Source organism: Lepidochelys kempii, chromosome 4 (genome assembly GCF_965140285.1).
Source record: "Lepidochelys kempii isolate rLepKem1 chromosome 4, rLepKem1.hap1, whole genome shotgun sequence".
NCBI lineage: Eukaryota > Metazoa > Chordata > Testudines > Cheloniidae > Lepidochelys > Lepidochelys kempii.
Genome location: NC_136383.1, coordinates 2,653,314 through 2,671,216, shown reverse-complemented (window position 1 = coordinate 2,671,216; position 17,903 = coordinate 2,653,314).

Genomic DNA, 17,903 nt, shown 5'->3' with positions numbered 1-17,903 from the left:
TTTAAAATTTCATTTTCTGGGGGAAAATGTCTCACTTTCCTCCTCCCCCCACTTTTTCTAGGGTAAGAAAGTGAGAGAGATTCCTCCCCGCCATATCCAACATAGTGTTTCATCAAAACATCAAAAATGTAATGGAAAATTCTGAACAAAATGAAAACTATTAATTTCTTTCTAAGATTTTCACAAAATATACTTATCTTTTTCTGACCAACTTCAGCGAGCAGGTAGAAGCATATCTCCTCCTGCCAACCATGCACTTCCCTTCTGCATTTATAAATAGTAAATAGCCCTGTGCTGAAGTGTGCAAAGATCACTAAGCTTGATCAATCCATCGCTAGTTATTAACCATGCAAGATTAATTACCTTAAAACCCACAGATAAAATGAGTTCAACAACATTTACTGTACCATTCAGCCATTTACCCTTTCTTCATCAATCCCTTTAATGCTATCTGAATAACAATTGCAGCCTGGCTAATAAATGAAGAAGCTGAAATTTTCAAGCTGCTTCTATTAATGAATTAACTTTTCAGGTACTTATTAAAATGACAAATGAACAAGTTGGAAGATAATAAATCTATCTACAATATTAAAGAAGAGAAGGATTGGCTTCCAGCTGTTCCTTTAATTTCCATTTACCTCTATGGCGAGCATGCATTATATAGATCAGTCAGGGGAGAGAGGAGACTTTCCAAAAGTTTACATCACCAGTAGAGGGCACCACAGATGGCATTAGCTGCTTCCATTTCTGGCATTTGGAAGCTTTCATGATTTATTGCGGACAGTATATGCAGGAGCAGATCTTTCAAAAGAGTGTGTGGGTGTTTGCGCGAAGATCACCTGATGCCTTCGGGAAAATTTGGAAAAACATTCTAATTATAAATCAAAACTGCTTCCACAGGCAAATCACTTGTTAAAGATTGTGAAGGCCATTTAGTTGGACACATTCTTTGATTATTATTATTATTTGTATTGCAATAGCCCTTACAGCCCCAGCCAAGATCCAAGATGGGTGCTTTTGGAGGGAGTTGCACGCAAACTTCCTAGCAAGAAGTAAAGGAGTATTTGTGGCACCTTAGAGACTAACTAATTTATCTGAGCATAAGCTTTCGTGAGCTACAGCTCACTTCATCTGATGCATATAAGTGGATGGTTGGTGGATAAAAGTGGATAAATTGGTTAGTCTCTAAGGTGCCACAAGTCCTCCTTTTCTTTTTGCGAACACAGACTAACACGGCTGCTACTCTGAAACCTTTCCTAGCAAGAGAGAGTCTCCACCTCAAACAGTTTACAATCTAAATAGACAACGCAGGCAAAGAAAGGAAGTACCATTATTCTCATTTGACAGGCAGGAATATGAAGCTGAGTGGGTGAAATGCTGGAGACATTGAAGTCAATGGCAAAACTCACGTGAATTTCAACGGGGCCCAAATTTCACCAAGAGAGTTTTGGTGACTTGCTCAAGGTAATATAGCAAAGCTGTGCCAGAGCCATGTACCGACCCTACATCTCCTGAGTCCCTGTTCCGTGCCTTAACAATAAGTCTGTCTTCTCTCTCATGTTTATCTTCTCTTTTAGTTCACCTATCCCGGCTGCTTATTTTTCACCTTGCACACATTATTATACCACACAAATGAAGTAATTAATCAATCTCAACTTCACAATGCTCTAGTTGACGTCCTACTCTTTTCTATTATTATGATGAATTAATTGCATTGCAGGAGTGCCCCAAATATGCCAGGTGCTGCTGCACAGATACACCATTTTACAAGACAAGCAGCAGATCAATGGTGGGAGAGAGAAATAAACATACAGTCAGTATTAATTATTTAAAAAATAGCCACTGCCAGCTCTCACCAACTGCCACACTTCTCCCTTGTTGGGCTTAGATCATTGCTTTTCGGCATTGCAGTGGGACTAGGTCATCTGGAGAAGGGACTTAAAGCAGGAAAGGGCAGCAGCACTAAAATTTATGGACGTATTATGTGAGGAGGCCACCTAGACCAATCTGGATTTTAATAGAAATGATTCTGTGTATCAATGATGGTTATACATACATGACTCAGTAGGTTCTGCTCCTACGCCTAATAACATCAATGACAAAAGACTTAGGGATCAACCCTTGAGAGCAGAACTACAGAAAGGCAGTTTCCAGGAGTTTTCTTCAGGGCACCTGGTCTTAAGGATGCTTGAAAACCATCAAACCATCAGCCACACTGCATTTCTGTGAGAGAGACAATTTCCCACTTTCCTTTCTGTCATCTGGCTTACAATTAAGTACAGAAACAGAAAACCTTTAAATCCATATTTTGTGTGTGTGTACTTTGAGTGTAAGCTCTTAGGGGCAGGGATTGTCTTTTTGTTCTGTGTTTGTGCAGCGCCTAGCACAATGGGGTCCTGGGGAGGGCAATACAAATAGGTATACATATAATTTATTTGTATAGCTATCATGATTGTACACATATACACAGTCAAGCATAAAATATTCATTTCACACACTAGTTAGGGGAGATATTACTGAAATAACCAATCGACTTTATAACAGAAGTTATTGATTGATGAAAAGTTTTAAAGTCACTTTATATAGTGGCAAAGTAAGCTTTACAGAGATTCCCCTGAATGACAATGGTCAGGTTACAAAGCAGTTTGGTGTTGAAAGACTATAACCACGAAGGGTGAGGTAATACCACAATAACAATAAATTAATTACAGTTACAAAACAATGCAGGGAAAAGAGCGGACACTTCAACAGAAAGCTTCCTTGCTCAGAGCTAGGTCTCTAGGAAAACCACTGGGGTGATGATTCTTATTTGAGCACCAACTACCGTGCTTCTGCATTATCATCATGGCAAATCCTGAAAGGACATAGCCTCCTTGCAGATTGAGCATCACCTGGGTTGATGGCGACTATGTGCTCAAGTCAGTCTTGCAGGATGTTTAATCTATGTTTGTCATTAGCGAGTTTATCACACCACACGTTTTTGGCAGCTATGTGATTGCTGACCGGGTAGCAGAATTCCTTGTTAAACATGCTTCTTAATTCATTGGTCTTCCAGCTACTGGGCTTAGTGAGGTTTAAAATACAAAACTTGGCATGCCTACCGAGCAGCTGGGAGGTGTAATTCCCATCGTGTAGATGGCACACACAAGCTCTGCTTGAGCTAGCACCTAAAACCAGCAAGCGTGGCTGTGGCCGCAGAGGCAGCAGCTCAGGCTAGCCGTCCAAGGTACCTGCTCAGGGGATTGAGGAGTGGGGGAGTGTTGTATTTGGGCAACTAGCCCAAGCTGCTGCCCGTGCCACTGTGGTCACACTGCTATTTTTAGGTGCTAGCTCAAGCAGAGCTAATGCGTGTATGTCTATCTGAGCTAGGAATGACGCCTCCCAGCTGCTGTGTAGATGAACCCTCGGTCACCTTTGAGCTTCCCGGGACAGATCTTCAGCAGGAGTAAACTGTCAGAGATCCACAGCAGTCGATGCATCTAGGACATCTGACACCAGCTGAGAACCTTCGCTAATCCCCTGGCTAAATTAGAGCATCATGAAGACTGCTCTTACTTGGACCAGCTGCCAGTGGGTCGAAGAGGTGGATACCACAGCTGGGATCAGTGAGGGATTGGGAAACCGTGGTCATGCCCTTTACTCATCCATACCTTGCTTTAGCAGGGCATCTCTTTAGCAGGAAATTGACTTAACCGGTAGTGAGAGATAGCTGAAAGAAAGCATGCATGCCTAAGGCAATGAAAGACCATTCATCTTTCAGGTAACACATGATTTATGATGTCACATGAAATTGACAACTTAGCAAAGAGATCAATGAATTAATTAGTGAGTTAGGAGCTAAAGAATTTATCACTGTTTTAACATTTGGTTAGAGTGACATGACTTATTCACAAGTAACATAAATGCTCATTGAGAAGCTACATTCTATTATGTATGTGACTGGAAAAAATGAGGCAGAAATGTATTTTGCAGAGTACAGCCAATATACAATGTTAAACAGTCACTATTGTATAAAGATTTGCTTTTCAATGCTACTACAGTGCTGCACATTGAATCAATAGCTCCCTGTATAAATAACAGGACATTTCACTGCTAAGAAGGCTGTTCCTAATGATTATTACAATGTCAAATTCAGGATTAATAACATGCAGGGGCCAGTTACACACCAGATGTACTGTAAAATATTCTGAGATGAATATACTCAGTTTTCATGAGTTATTGACAATGACATGATATTAACAGATTCTAAAACGATGGAGGGCCAAATCCTTGGCCTTGTCAGGTGTGTAGCCACATTCAACTCACAGATGCTACTTATCTGAATAAAGTGAATATGATTTGATGCTGAATACATTCATTCTGCTCTGGGGATTGAGAGAAAAGTTACAAGGCTCAGTGAAAATGCTCTATTAACCATTTTTTCCATTTTACTTCCTCTTTGTTGTTTTAATATTACATTTAAAAGAATTACACCAAGGACTCCTGCCTTCAAGGAATGTCTTCCTATTAAGCAAAAGGGTCAGACGTAGCAGTAAACTAGAGCTGCTTATACAATTTTGAAAACCCATTTACTGTAAAACAATTCTGGCTTCTAGATCTTATTTCATTCTCTGCATTCATTCCCTCGCTTTTATTTTCTAGGACACTTACTTTATAAGGCCAACTTTATTTATTAAGGGCTCATCTGCTTCAGCTACTTATTCCCATAACTGAAGTCATAATACTATATTTTTGACATCATAATTATTTCCACAGCAACCAACTGCGATTTTGCAGATTGACCTCAAGTAGGGGAATAAGCAGCCGGACCAAATGAGCCCTTAAGAAACAATGATCCTGCCCTTGAAAACAGCGAATGAGGATGAATCACAGCACATAATATGATCTTTAAGCAGAATTATTAAAAGTAAATCCAGAATAGCTATGGAAGTCAACGGAGCTATTGCTGCATTTACACTGGTGTAACTGAGCAGGATTTGACCTAATTATGCCGAGATTCATGATTTCCCACAAAACAGCGGTGACAACTACGAACAGATTATGAAAACCCCTCCTTCCAGGAACTCTCCTTTAGCCACACGTGCTTCCAACAACCAGTCATTAATGATTCTGCAAGGGCAGGACTGTGAAAACCGGCACTTCAGAATGCGATTGGGGTGTATTTCTCAGCACAAGGCCCTACTTGCACTCCTTGTCATTGTAGCATGCCTTGGGTGGTGTTAGAAAAGGCACAAGGTTGAGTTACTTTAACAACCATGGAAATACAATAATCAATTTGAGATACATTGTCCAGAGTGTTTTTTTGATATAAGGAAATAGAATTTATCAGTAACATCAAGGAAAGCATTTATTGTAGTAGGCAAAAGCCAAGAGGAGGAAGGGGTTAATAAGCTTCCTTGGCAGGGAGAAAAAATATCTGCAGCCACCCTAAGGGATTAAGATACAACTGTCCACCCTGGAGGGAGGTTTCAGAGTAACAGCCGTGTTAGTCTGTATTTGCAAAAAGAAAAGGAGTACTTGTGGCACCTTAGAGACTAACAAATTTATTTGAGCATGAGCTTTCGTGAGTTACAGCTCACGGACGGTTGGCTGGGCCTTGGAAAGGAAGTGCTGGGGCAGGATTGAGGTCCCTGCTCCCGGAAAGCAGAACGCTCAGGCTGGACCAGAGGCAGAGAGGATGCTGCCAATATGCTTAGCACTGAACAGTGGAGGGAAATGGGCTCAGACCCAGGGGTGGTAAGTTTGTAGAAATTTTGGTGGTGCCCAGAACCCACCCCCCACCTGCCTAAGGCTCTGGGAAGGAGTTTGGGTGGGGGGAGGAGGTCTGGGGTGCAGGCTCTGGGAGGGAGTTTGGGGGCAGGAGAGGATGTGTGGGAAGGGGGTGGGGGTGCAGGCTCTGGGACGGAGTTTGGGTGCAGGCTGGCGAAAGGTGTGTGTGTGCAGGAGGGGGTGAGGGGTGCAGGCTCTGGGAGGGAGTTTGGCGGTGGGAGGGGGTGCGGAGGGAGGGGTTGCAGGACTGAGGGTTGTGGGGTGGGGCTGAGGGTTCATGATGCAGGAGGGGGCTCAGGGCTGGGGCAGAGGGTTAGGGTGTAGGGGGATGAGGGCTCTGGCTGGGGATGAGGGGTTTGGGAGGGGCTCAGGGCTGGAGAAGAGGGTTGGGGTGCGGGGGGGGTGAGGGCTCTGGCTGGGGGTGCAGGCTCTGGGGTGGGGCAAGGTTGGGGATGAGTTTGGGGTGCAGGCAGACTGCCCCAGAGCTGGGGCCAGAGAAGAGGACTCCCCTCAGCTCTCTCCGCGTTGGCAGCAGCAAGCTCTCGGGGAGGGCCCTTCCAAGCGCTGGCACCATACTTATCCCCGCTACTGTCACTGCACTTGCTCCTAGGACCCCCTCTCAGGTCCACGAAGCCCCCTCGCCTCCCCTGTGGTGGGTGCTGGGGGGGAGACAGCTGCCATCACATGTGCGCCTCCTCCCCTCCTGCTGCCCCTCACTGTAGCCTCACTGGGGGCGAGGGATGGGGCTGCCCCTTGTCCAGTGTGGGGCAGGAGCGGTGACTGCGGGTGGGGGGCCCCTGTGCTGGTGGAGGGTCCCGCTGGAAAATGAAAGGGTCTGAGGGGGAAGGGCAGGCTCAGGGTCAGGCTGGGGGCACTAGGACCCTGCAGTGGCAGTTGATGCCCGGAGCCAGCATGGAGCTGCAGGGGAGAGGCAGGGACCCTCTGGGGCCTTGGGGAGGTGTGCAGGGGCAGCAAGTGGGGGCTGGGGGACACTTGGAGGAGGTGCAGGGGGACGGCAGGAGGTGCTTTCTGGGAGTTAGCTCAAGACAGTTGCAGCTATAGAGCCAATCACAGGATTCTCTTTTACCTTCTCTTTTTTGTTTCCTTTACTCTGAGTCCCCCTTACTTCAGCAGGTATAAACTGATGGAACACCACTGGAGTCAGTGACACGGTGTTACTTTACACCAGCTGCGGATCATCTAGTCCTGAAAGAAGACTCTTGCACTTAGTTTATAGTAAAACATAACATGTCACCTTTAAATACAGTAGAATCTCAGAGTTACAAATAGTTATGAACTGACTGGTCAACCACATACCTCATTGGAACCAGAAGTACACAATCAGGCAGCAGCAGAGACAAAAGAAGAAGCAGCAGCAAATACAGCACAATACTGTGTTAAACATAAATGATTTGAAAAAAAGAAGGAAAGTTTAAAAGAGAGATTTGTCAAGGTAAGGAAAAGGTTTCTGTGCTTGTTTTATTTAAATTAAGATGGTTAAAGCAGCATTTTTCTTCTGCATAGTAAAGTTTTAAAGCTGTATGTCATAAATATAAAGGGAAGGGTAAACACCTTTAAATCCCTCCTGGCCAGAGGAAAAACCCTTTCATCTGTAAAGGGTTAAGAAGCTAAGATAACCTCGCTGGCACCTGACCAAAATGACCAATGACGAGACAAGATAGAACCATTGAATCATAGAATATCAGGGTTGGAAGGGACCTCAGGAGGTCATCTAGTCCAACCCCCTGCTCAAAGCAGGACCAATCCCCAATTAAATCATCCCAGCCAGGGCTTTGTCAAGCCTGACCTTAAAAACTTCTAAGGAAGGAGATTCTACCACCTCCCTAGGTAACGCATTCCAGTGTTTCACCACCCTCCTAGTGAAAAAGTTTTTCCTAATATCCAACCTAAACCTCCCCTACTGCAACTTGAGACCATTACTCCTTGTCCTGTCCTCTTCTACCACTGAGAATAGTCTAGAACCATCCTCTCTGGAACTACCTCTCAGGTAGTTGAAAGCAGCTATCAAATCCCCCCTCATTCTTCTCTTCTTTCAAAGCTCGGGGTGGGGGGGAGCAAAAACAAAGGGTTCTCTCTGTCTGTGTGTTGCTTTTGCCGGGACCAGAGCAGGAATGTAGGTCAGAACTCCTGTAAAGGGTTAATAAGCAATCTAGTTAGATATGTGTTAGATTCTGTTTTGTTTAAATGGCTGATAAAATAAGTTGTGCTGAATGGAATGGATATTCCTGTTTCTGTGTCTTTTGTAACTTAAGGTTTTGCCTAGAGGGATTCTCTATGTTTTGAATCTGATTACCCTGTAAGGTATTTACCATCCTGATTTTACAGAGGTGATTCTTTTACTTTTTCTTTAATTAAAATTCTTCTTTTAAGAACCTGATTGCTTTTTCATTTTTCTTAAGATCCAAGGGTTTGGGTCTGTGTTCACCTATGCAAATTGGTGAGGATTTTTATCAAGCCTTCCCCAGGAAAGGGGGTGTAGGGCTTGGGGGGATTTTGGGGGAGAAGAGGTTTCCAAGTGGTCTCTTTCCCTGTTATATTTGTTAGATGCTTGGTGGTGGCAGCAATAAAGTCCAGGGACAAAAGGTAAAATAGTTTGTACCTTGGGGAAGTTTTAACCTAAGCTGGTAAAAATAAGCTTAGGGGGTTTTTCATGCAGGTCCCCATATCTGTACCCTAGAGTTCAGAGTGGGGAAGGAACCTTGACACTGTATTAAACCAAGGTTTAGTTGTACACTTTTGAAAGAACCATAACATTTTGTTGAGAGTTACGAACATTTCAGAGTCACAAACAACCTCCATTCCTGAACTGTTTGTAACTCGGAGGTGCTACTGTGATTCTTGTCATGACTAGGAGAAGAATAGAACTTTAAAAATATCAGAAACCCCAACCTCTGTGTAAAAAGCCTACAGAGAAAAGAATATATATATAACAGAAACACCATCGAGAGAACACATGGAAAAGCACAGACTACTCCAGCCTCAATTTAGCAAAACTATATTGCTAACACTTGGGCCAAACCTCAGATAGTTCTGAGTTTGGCTCAGATTCATAGATTTGTAGATTTTAAGGCCAAAAGAGACCATTAGGTCATCAAGTCTAACCCCCTGCACATCACAGGCCATAATATTTCACCCAGTTACCACTATATGGATCCCAATAACTTTTATTGTCTAAAGCATCTCTTACAGAAAGGCATCCAGACATCATCTGAAGACAAGAGATGGCGAATCCACCACTTCCCTTAGTTATGGTTAATCAACCTCACTGTTAAAAATGGGTGCCTTATTTCTCATTTAAATTTCTCTACCTGTTACTTTATATTTGTGCACTGCCTAGTACAATAGTAACCTGAACTTAGTTGGACCCTGGGCATTACCAGAATAAATATAATAAATATTAATAATAGCTCTGAAATACACAATGTGCAGCAAACTGGCAAACAACAATCTTTCCCCTCAAATATCACTTTTGGGATTTATTCTAATGTGTGAAATTGTGATAGCATTTGAAAAGATCGCTCTCTGGAAATTATTGCAGGTGTCATCTTTGACCATTTCTTGCCTGCCAAAAAGAAAATCATAAAATAAAATACTACACATAAGCAACCAGAAGAATTATTAGGCTTGGTCTACAACAAAAGCAAATGTAACCAGTGGAGTTGACAAATTAAGCCAAGGATGCAAATGGTTCAACCTGAGTTGCAAATAAACTGTTTTCTGCTATTTGCAAAATTGACCCCGAGAACTAATTATGTAACCTGGGGGTAAATGTCAATAAATTCAGCTGCATTGAATACAGCCAGGAGGGAAATAAATTGCTGGGGTGCTAGCTGCACTCATCTGAATCTGAGGTCTCCGTCCACTACCAAGTGAGATGTCCACATTTATTGCACAGAGGAACCATGCATAATTGGTTTACCCAGATTTCATATTCGATAAAAACCCTGTGCCAAATTATTTCCATCTTTAATTACAAGCAGAATGGGGTGAAGCCCACTGCAGGTTTATTTCAGAGCCCTTTATTTTAGTAATTCTTGATGGATAAATCTTGATTTTCTCTATCCCAGCAGTCTCCAAAGAAGTTACTGTATTTCTTTTACCTCATTGTTTTAGATTGTCCAGCCTCACAAGATGGAGAGTTCAAATTCCTTGGAGGTTTTATTTAACATCACATCTCATCTCAGCACAGCTTCTCTCAGTGCCTGTGAAAAGTTGATCTGATTTGACTTTTGCCACCTTTTATTATTTCTGGGTGAAGAAATCCATGATCCTTCAAGCAGTTGTGTTGGTCAATCAACCAGGGTACCTCCTTCTTCCTTTCCTAGATTAGAAGGTGCTGCTGTGTTGCTAGTGAAAACACTTTTGGCAGGAGACACAACTCTGAGATCTTGCATGCTGAAAGTTATTAAAGTTCCCGTGGTACTTTGCATAAGAATGGGGCAATTACCAAACTCCAATTTGAGTAACAACATTCAGCCTAAATTTTAAACATGGATCTAAGCTTGTACTTGTGCCTGGAATTTTATTAAACCAACACAAATAAGTAAAAATCCAGCCACACCATTTCAGTTAAATACAGAATTAATTATTTCCTCATCCTAGGTACCAATTAAGCAAGGTGCTTAGGTATGAGCTTAACCTTAAATGTGTCATTAATTCATCTGACCTCAATGGAACTACTCATGTGCTTAAATCTAGGGATCCCTATAGTGTTGTTGTGTTCTGTTAATCATGTGATGCATTTCACCCCAGAGATGAAACATTTCAACTGTAGATTAGGCTCAATATAGGGGTAACTGAGTAAGATTCTCTGTCCTGAAAGGAGGTCAGACTCGTGGTTTAATAGTTCCTTCTGGGCTTAAAATCTATGAATGAAAAAAAATCTATGAATCTAGATAAAATGAGTCTCACATATAAGCCTCATAGTATTGCTGGAGCTGAGACAGCAGGAAATGGCTTATAATTTGTAAACTGGCTTTCAAAGCCCTTTGAGATACTTTCAGTTGAAAGCCTCATTGGAAAAGCAAATGATTATTAGAACTGGTAAATACTGAAAAAGATTTTCATTAATAGTCATTTGAACTTTGGCTACAGTCATGCCTTCGTGTTTTCCTTTCTGCTACCATTCGGGTGATTTGAGTTCTACCAGCACAAATACTCAGCAAAAGTAACTGTAATGCTTCCACATTTGAATATGTGCACAAAGCAATTTCTATTTCAATAAGTGTTGACACCAGAAACCTGATTGTGAATCAAGCTCATTCAATCAGAGAACCAAAACATTGCCATGTGATCAAGTCAGACTAAAGCAAGGGGCTCAGTTTCAGATTTCAAATAGCAACCTAGAGGATAGATGAAGTTTATGAAAAAAAGTTGTCAAATATTTTGAATAGAAAACAGATTTTAAGAAAACTGCAAATTTGCTGCCATACAAGCCACAGAAAAAAGATGTCAAGTATCAGAGGGGTAGCCGTGTTAGTCTGGATTTGCAGAAGCGGCAAAGAGTCCTGTGGCACCTTATAGACTAACAGACGTATTGGAGCATAAGCTTTCGTGGGTGAATAGCCACTTCGTCAGATGCATGTAGTGGAAATTTCCAAAGGCAGGTATAAATATGCAAGCAAGAATCAGGCTAGGGATAATGAGGATAGTTCAATCAGGGAGGATGAGACCCTCTTCTAGCAGTTGAGGTGTGAACACCGAGGGAGGAGAAACCGCTTTTGTAATTGGCTAGCCAGTCACAGTCCTTGTTTCATCCTGAGCTGCTGGTGTCAAATTTGCAAATAAATTGAAGCTCAGCAGTTTCTCTTTGAAGTCTGGTCCTGAAGTTTTTTTGCTGCAGGATGGCGACCTTTACATCTGCTATTGTGTGTCCAGGGAGGTTGAAGCAGTCTCCTACAGGTATTTGTATATTGCCATTCCTAATATCTGATTTGTGTCCATTTATCCTTTTATGTAAGGACTGTCCAGTTTGGCTGATGTACATAGCAGAGGGGCATTGCTGGCACATGATGGCATATATTACATCGGTGGACGTGCAGGTGAATGAACCGGTGATGGTGTGGCTGATCTGGTTAGGTCCTGTGATGGTGTCGCTGATGTAGGTATGTGGGCAGAGTTGGCATCAAGGTTTGTTGCATGGATTGGTTCCTGAGTTAGAGTTACTATGGTGTGGTGTGTAGTTGCTGGTGAGAATATGCTTCAGGTTGGCGGGTTGTCTGTGGGAGAGGACTGGCCTGCCTCCCAAGGCCTGTGAAAGTGAGGGATCGTTGTCCAGGGTGGGTTGTAGATCACTAATGATGTATTGGAGAGGTTTTAGCTGAGGACTGTATGTGATGGCCAGTGGAGTTCTATTGGTTTCTTTCTTGAGCTTGTCTTGCAGCAGGAGGTTTCTGGGTACACGTCTGGCTCTGTTGATCTGTTTCCTTATTTCCTCGTGTGGGTATTGTAGTTTTGAGAATGCTTGGTGAAGATCCCGTAGGTGTTGGTCTCTGTCTGAGGGGCTGGAGCAAATGCGGTTGTACGTCAGCGCTTGGCTGTAGACAATGGATTGTGTGGGGTATCCAGGATGGAAGCTGGAGGCATGAAGGTAGGCATAGTGGTCGGTGGGTGTTCAGAAAAGGGTGGTGTTAACGTGACCATCACTTATTTGCACCGTTGTGTCTAGGAAGTGGACCTCCTGTGTAGATTGGTCCAGGCTGAGGCTGATGGTGGGGTGGAAGCTATTGAAATTGTGGTGGAATTTTTCCAGGGTTTCCTTCCCATGGGTCCAGATGATGAAAGTGTCATCAATGTAGCATAGGTAGAGAAGGGGCGTGAGTGGATAAGAGCTGAGGAAGCATTGTTCCAGGTCAGCCATAAAAATGTTGGCATATTGTGGGGCCATGCAGGTGCCACTTGTCTGGAGGTATATATTGTCACCACATTTGAAATAATTGTGCATGAGGATAAAGTCACAGAGCTCAGCAACCAGTTGTGCTGTGGCATCATCAGGTATACTGTTCCTGACAGCTTGTATTCCATCTGTGTGTGTGGGATGTTTGTGTAGAGAGCCTCTGCATCCATGGTGGCTAGGATGGTGTTTGCTGGAAGATCACCAATGCATTGTAGTTTTCTCAGGAAATCAGTGGTGTCACGGAGATATCTGGGAGTGCTGGAGGCATAGGGTCTGAGTAGAGAGTCCACATATCCGGACAGTCCTTCTGTGAGAGTGCCAATGCCCGAGATGATGGGGTGTCCAGCTTTTCCGGGTTTGTGGATCTTAGGTAGTAGATGAAATAACCCCGGTCGGGGCTCTAAGGGTATGTTGATTTGTTCCTGTGTTAGTGTAGGGAGTGTCTTGAGTAGATGGTGCAGTTTCTTAGTGTATTCCTCAGTGGGATCTGAGGAAAGTGGCCTGTAGAATTTGGTATTGGAGAGTTGTCTGGCAGCCTCCTTTTGGTAGTCAGACCTGTTCATGATGACAACAGCACCTCCTTTATCAATCTCTTTGATTATGATGTCAGGGTTGTTTCTGAGGCTGTGGATGACATTGCGTTCTGCATGACTTAGGTTATGAGACAAGCAATGTTGTTTTTCCACTATTTCTGTCTGTGCACGTCAGCGGAAGCATCCTATGTATAGGTCCAGACTGTCATTTCAACCCTCAGGAGGAGTCCATGTGGAGTTCTTCTTCTTGTGCTGTTGGTGGGTGGGTATCTGTGTATCAGTGTGTTGTTCAGTGTTATCTTGAAAGTATTCTTTGAGTCGGAGACGGCAACAGTGGCGTATTAATGCCTAGGCTGACAAATTTGCAGGGGCGGCAAATTTATAATAGCAGTCAGAGGCTGCTTCCCCCGGTGCCAGTTTGCACCCTCCGCCCCCGGCCCCGCCCCAACTCGACCCCTTCCCCGGCCTCTCCCTACCCCTATTGGTCCCCTTCCCCAAATCCCCGCCCCAGCCCCGCCTCCTCTCCTGAGCGTGCTGCATTCCCCTCTCTTCCGCCTCCTTCATGAACCAGTTTTGCGCACAAGCACTGGCAGGAAGTAGGGAGACGCAGGATCTGGCGGCGTGCTCACGGGAGGAGGCAGAGGTGGAGCGGAGGTGGGCTGGGGCGGGGAGCTGGGAGGCGGGCGGCAATTATTTCAGTGCTTAGGGGAGGCAAAATCATTAATCCGCCACTGGACGGTGAAAGTACGCTTTCAGATCACTGCAGAAATGTATCACGTTTGTGGGGGTGGCGGGGCAGAAAGAGAGTCTTTGAGATAGGACAGACTCTTCTGCCAGGCTAAGTGTGTAGCTGGATAGATTGACGATACTGCTGGGTGAGTTAGGGGTACCACTGTTGTGGCCCCATGTGGCAGGTAGGATTTTAGACAGCTTACAGTCCTTTTTCCTTTGTAGAGAGGTGAAGTATGTAATGTAGATCTCCTGTCTTATTTTAGTAAAGTCCGTTTGTATGGAAGGTTGGTTATTTACGAGAGCCTCCAGTTGGAGAGTTCTTTTTGATGTTTTCCTGTTTGCTGTATAGGATGCTCATCAGGTGGTTCCACAGTTTCTTTGATAGTGTGTGGCATAATCTCTCACTGTGGTCTGTGCAGTATGTAGATAGCAATGGATTTTTCACCTTCAGTCCATTAGGCATGATGTCCATCTGTTTGCATTTGGAAAGGAAGATGATATCTGTCTGTACTTGTGCAAGTCTCTTCATGAGGTTGATGGATTTCCACTCCATATGGCTAAATGCAGTGCCTTGCATGGTGTCAAGTATCAGAGGTGTAGCCGTGTTAGTCTGGATCTGTAAAAGCGGCGTAGAGTCCTGTGGCACCTTATAGACTAACAGATGTTATCAAAAAGATGATACAGTATTTGAGTAAATTACACATTATGAATTATTCACTTGATTCTAGTCATCATAATTATTCCAAAGGAAAAACAAAATAAAACAATTTATTTTTTCAAAAAAACAGTCAAGGCTGCTAAGCGACAAGTGACTGATTACCTATCACAGTGTTACCAAAATATAAGCACCTAAAAGAAAGAAAAAGATTAGTTAAGGGCCTCATAAATCTCACACAGCTATTAAAATAATAAACACATTATTCTTAACAAATATAAATAAATGCATTTTTCATTATGACACACTTAAAATATGTATTTCTTTATTCTTAATAGCAATGTGTTTTATTATTGTGCAGGGAATGTAAAATTTATGATTCCCTGAATTTTATTCATTTCCCTGCTTTCAAGAGTTTGTGCTATGTAAATGATGTGATTGGTAACTACATTTGATGTCACTTAGCAAACTTCATTGATTATTTTTAATGTGGTTTCTTGGAATTTCCCATGGTTTTTTTCAACCCCAAGTTTTCCTTTTCTTGAGGTAAATGAATACACAGATTTTCAGAGGGTAAATAAACAGGATGGATGGGTGGCTCACCAGATTATAACATGGAAGGAGTCAGTAGCACCTGAGTCCTACCTTGTGCAATGCACACCTGCAAAAATTTAGGCACTGAGTGAGTTTAGGCACCCACGGGGTTCAGCAGCAGCTGAGCTGGGGTTTTGTGAATCCCAGGGGGGCCTGATTCTGGGATTTAGGTGCCTAAAGTAGCAGTTAGGCAGCTAAATCCTTCTGTGAATCTGGCCCACTGAGTATAACATTACATGTGTGTCTAAGTGTGGGACTCACAAAGTTACTTAAGTGCCTAACTTCCACTGAAACTGAAGAAGCCTAAATACTTTACTGAATCCCACACTAAGAATCTGAAGGGTGCGGAAACTAAGCTAGCCTTGAACACACATTCAGCAGAGCATAAACTCATGCCAAATTTCAATAAATAATGCTAAAAAAGTGTATAGCCAATTAAGCTTCAGCCCCAAGACTCAGACACTGATAGCCCAGTCAAGACTCTTCCCGCTAAGTCATGGACTCGATCTGTGCCTCACTTACCCAATAAGAGAAATGGGATATTTTCAAAGGCTCTCCAAGCACTGCACAAAGGTGGGGTAAGCATTTTGGGCCAAACTCTCATCTGGTATGCATTAGCGGAGCTCAGCTGACTTCAGCAGAACCATGTCTATTTACAGCTGCAGGAAACTTGGCCAATTCACTCTGTGGGAGAGATCCGAAGCTGAATGAAAACAAGAAGAACCTTTCTATTGACTTAATGGGCTTTGGATCAGGCCCCATACTACATATGGCCTAAGTGCAGAAAATCAAAGCAATCTGTATGAGAATGATTGTTGTTTTGTGGATATGAAATTTGGGGGGCCAGCACCTCAGAGTTCCTTGAGTTCCCACAAGCCTTGTATGTAACCTTTTGTAAGTGTTTTGAAATTAACACAGAGTTTAATGACGTGTCCACCCTCATATCAAAGGAAGATTTTGGCAGAGAATTCACAAGATTCTGGAGCTTCATTTCATTTTTCTGAAAAGTCAGCCTGGCAATTTTTGAGCTGATCAATGAAAATATTCTCCGTGGCCCCGTTTTATTTTTTTCTCCATCAGCTTATTTATGAGTCAGTCTCATTTCCAAATAACAAAGTTTTCTGGCATAACATGATTGTATTGTGCAGACATAGGGACACAAAGGAAATTTCGATGGTTTCTTAAAATGTAAATAATAAATAATTTAGGCAGAGCTGGTTAAAAATAGAAAACTTTTTTTGCAAAAAATAATTTGTTTTATTCCATATTTTTGAAAAGTTAAGACTTTTCATTTGTGAAATTTTCATGATATTTTTAATAAAAACATTCATTTTTGAAATGTATGTTTTTTCCCCATTCACCCTTTTTTTCGGGTCTTTCTATTTTGCCATAAAAGAAGGGGGAAATAAAAGAGGGAAATGGGGAGAAAGGAATGAAAAAAATCAGGGGGGAAACCCAAAACACAGCTGCATTTATTGTTTTTCAATTTAGTCAAAATAGCCACAAATTTTATCCCCCTAAAAAATCTTTAGAAAATTTCTGAGGTTGAAAAAAGGGGAATTTGAAATGAAAAAAAAAATCTGTTTCAAAAATTTCAACGGAGTTTCATTTGAAAACCTTCAATTTCAAAAACCAGTCACTGAAATTGCTCAGATGATTGGCACACATCCCAACTGTCAATGAGACAGGCATGGGTGGCAGATATCATAGACCGGGGAGGCTGTGCCTCCCCAAAACCCCGCCCATGCTCCGCCCCCAGGCTCCTTCCCACAGTGCAATTCCTTCCTGCTCTTCCATAGTAGCCCTGGCAGAAGGGGAGGGGCTGGGGGCTAGCCTTCCCCTACAGCCAGTTCACCGGCCACCCCTGGAAACAGGCCCTAGGTCTTCAAAGCAACTGGATTATTTGAGACTTGTTTTGTTTTTTATTTATCAGAGTTTCATTAAGGGGGAAAATTAGCCTGACAACAGTACCTTAGTTACAGCTTTACGTACAGCCAGGCCATGAGCAGAGCACACTCCTGTGAAGCCAGGCTGGCACCCTGCTCCTCGGGCTCCAAAGTCCAGCCCTTTTCCAGGGAGCATGAGGGGAGCACTAGGAGCTCCACTGAGCGGGGAAGGGAGTGTGTGGAAAGTGCTATCCCTACCAACCCTGCCATGACGAGCACCTCATGGAGCCCATGGTGCTGGGAGAGGGAGGTCTTTGCCAACAAGCCCTATTACCCTGAGGCCCCCATTCTAACAAGTAAGGTTCACACAATCCCTGTTCCTGCCCAGGGTTCCCTGCCCTCCCCATTCTGACCCCACAAGCTGCTTCAAACCCTTTCTTACTCAGTCACCATTCTGATCCTTGAGGTCCCCTCCCAATCCACCTCCCCACTTCAGGTGTGCCCCCCAACCCCTAACCCTCTTTCCTGCCTGGCCTCCCCACCAAACCCCCTGAATCCCCCCTGAATCCCCTCAGAGAACCCGCATACCTGGGGTGTCTAGCAGGGAACATGGGGTCCTTGCAGTGGGCTCTCTCTCTCTGCTGCCTGCAGTTGTCCCTACTTCCTGTCCCTACTTCTCCGCATGAGCAGAGACGTCAATCTGCAGAAAACACTAGCAGCAGCACAACCTAGAGCAGCCACTAAGGCTGACCCAGCAGAGCCCTGTGGCTGCCAAGGGTGTGGCTAATTCCCAGGGGTGGATCCATTGTAGATGTGGG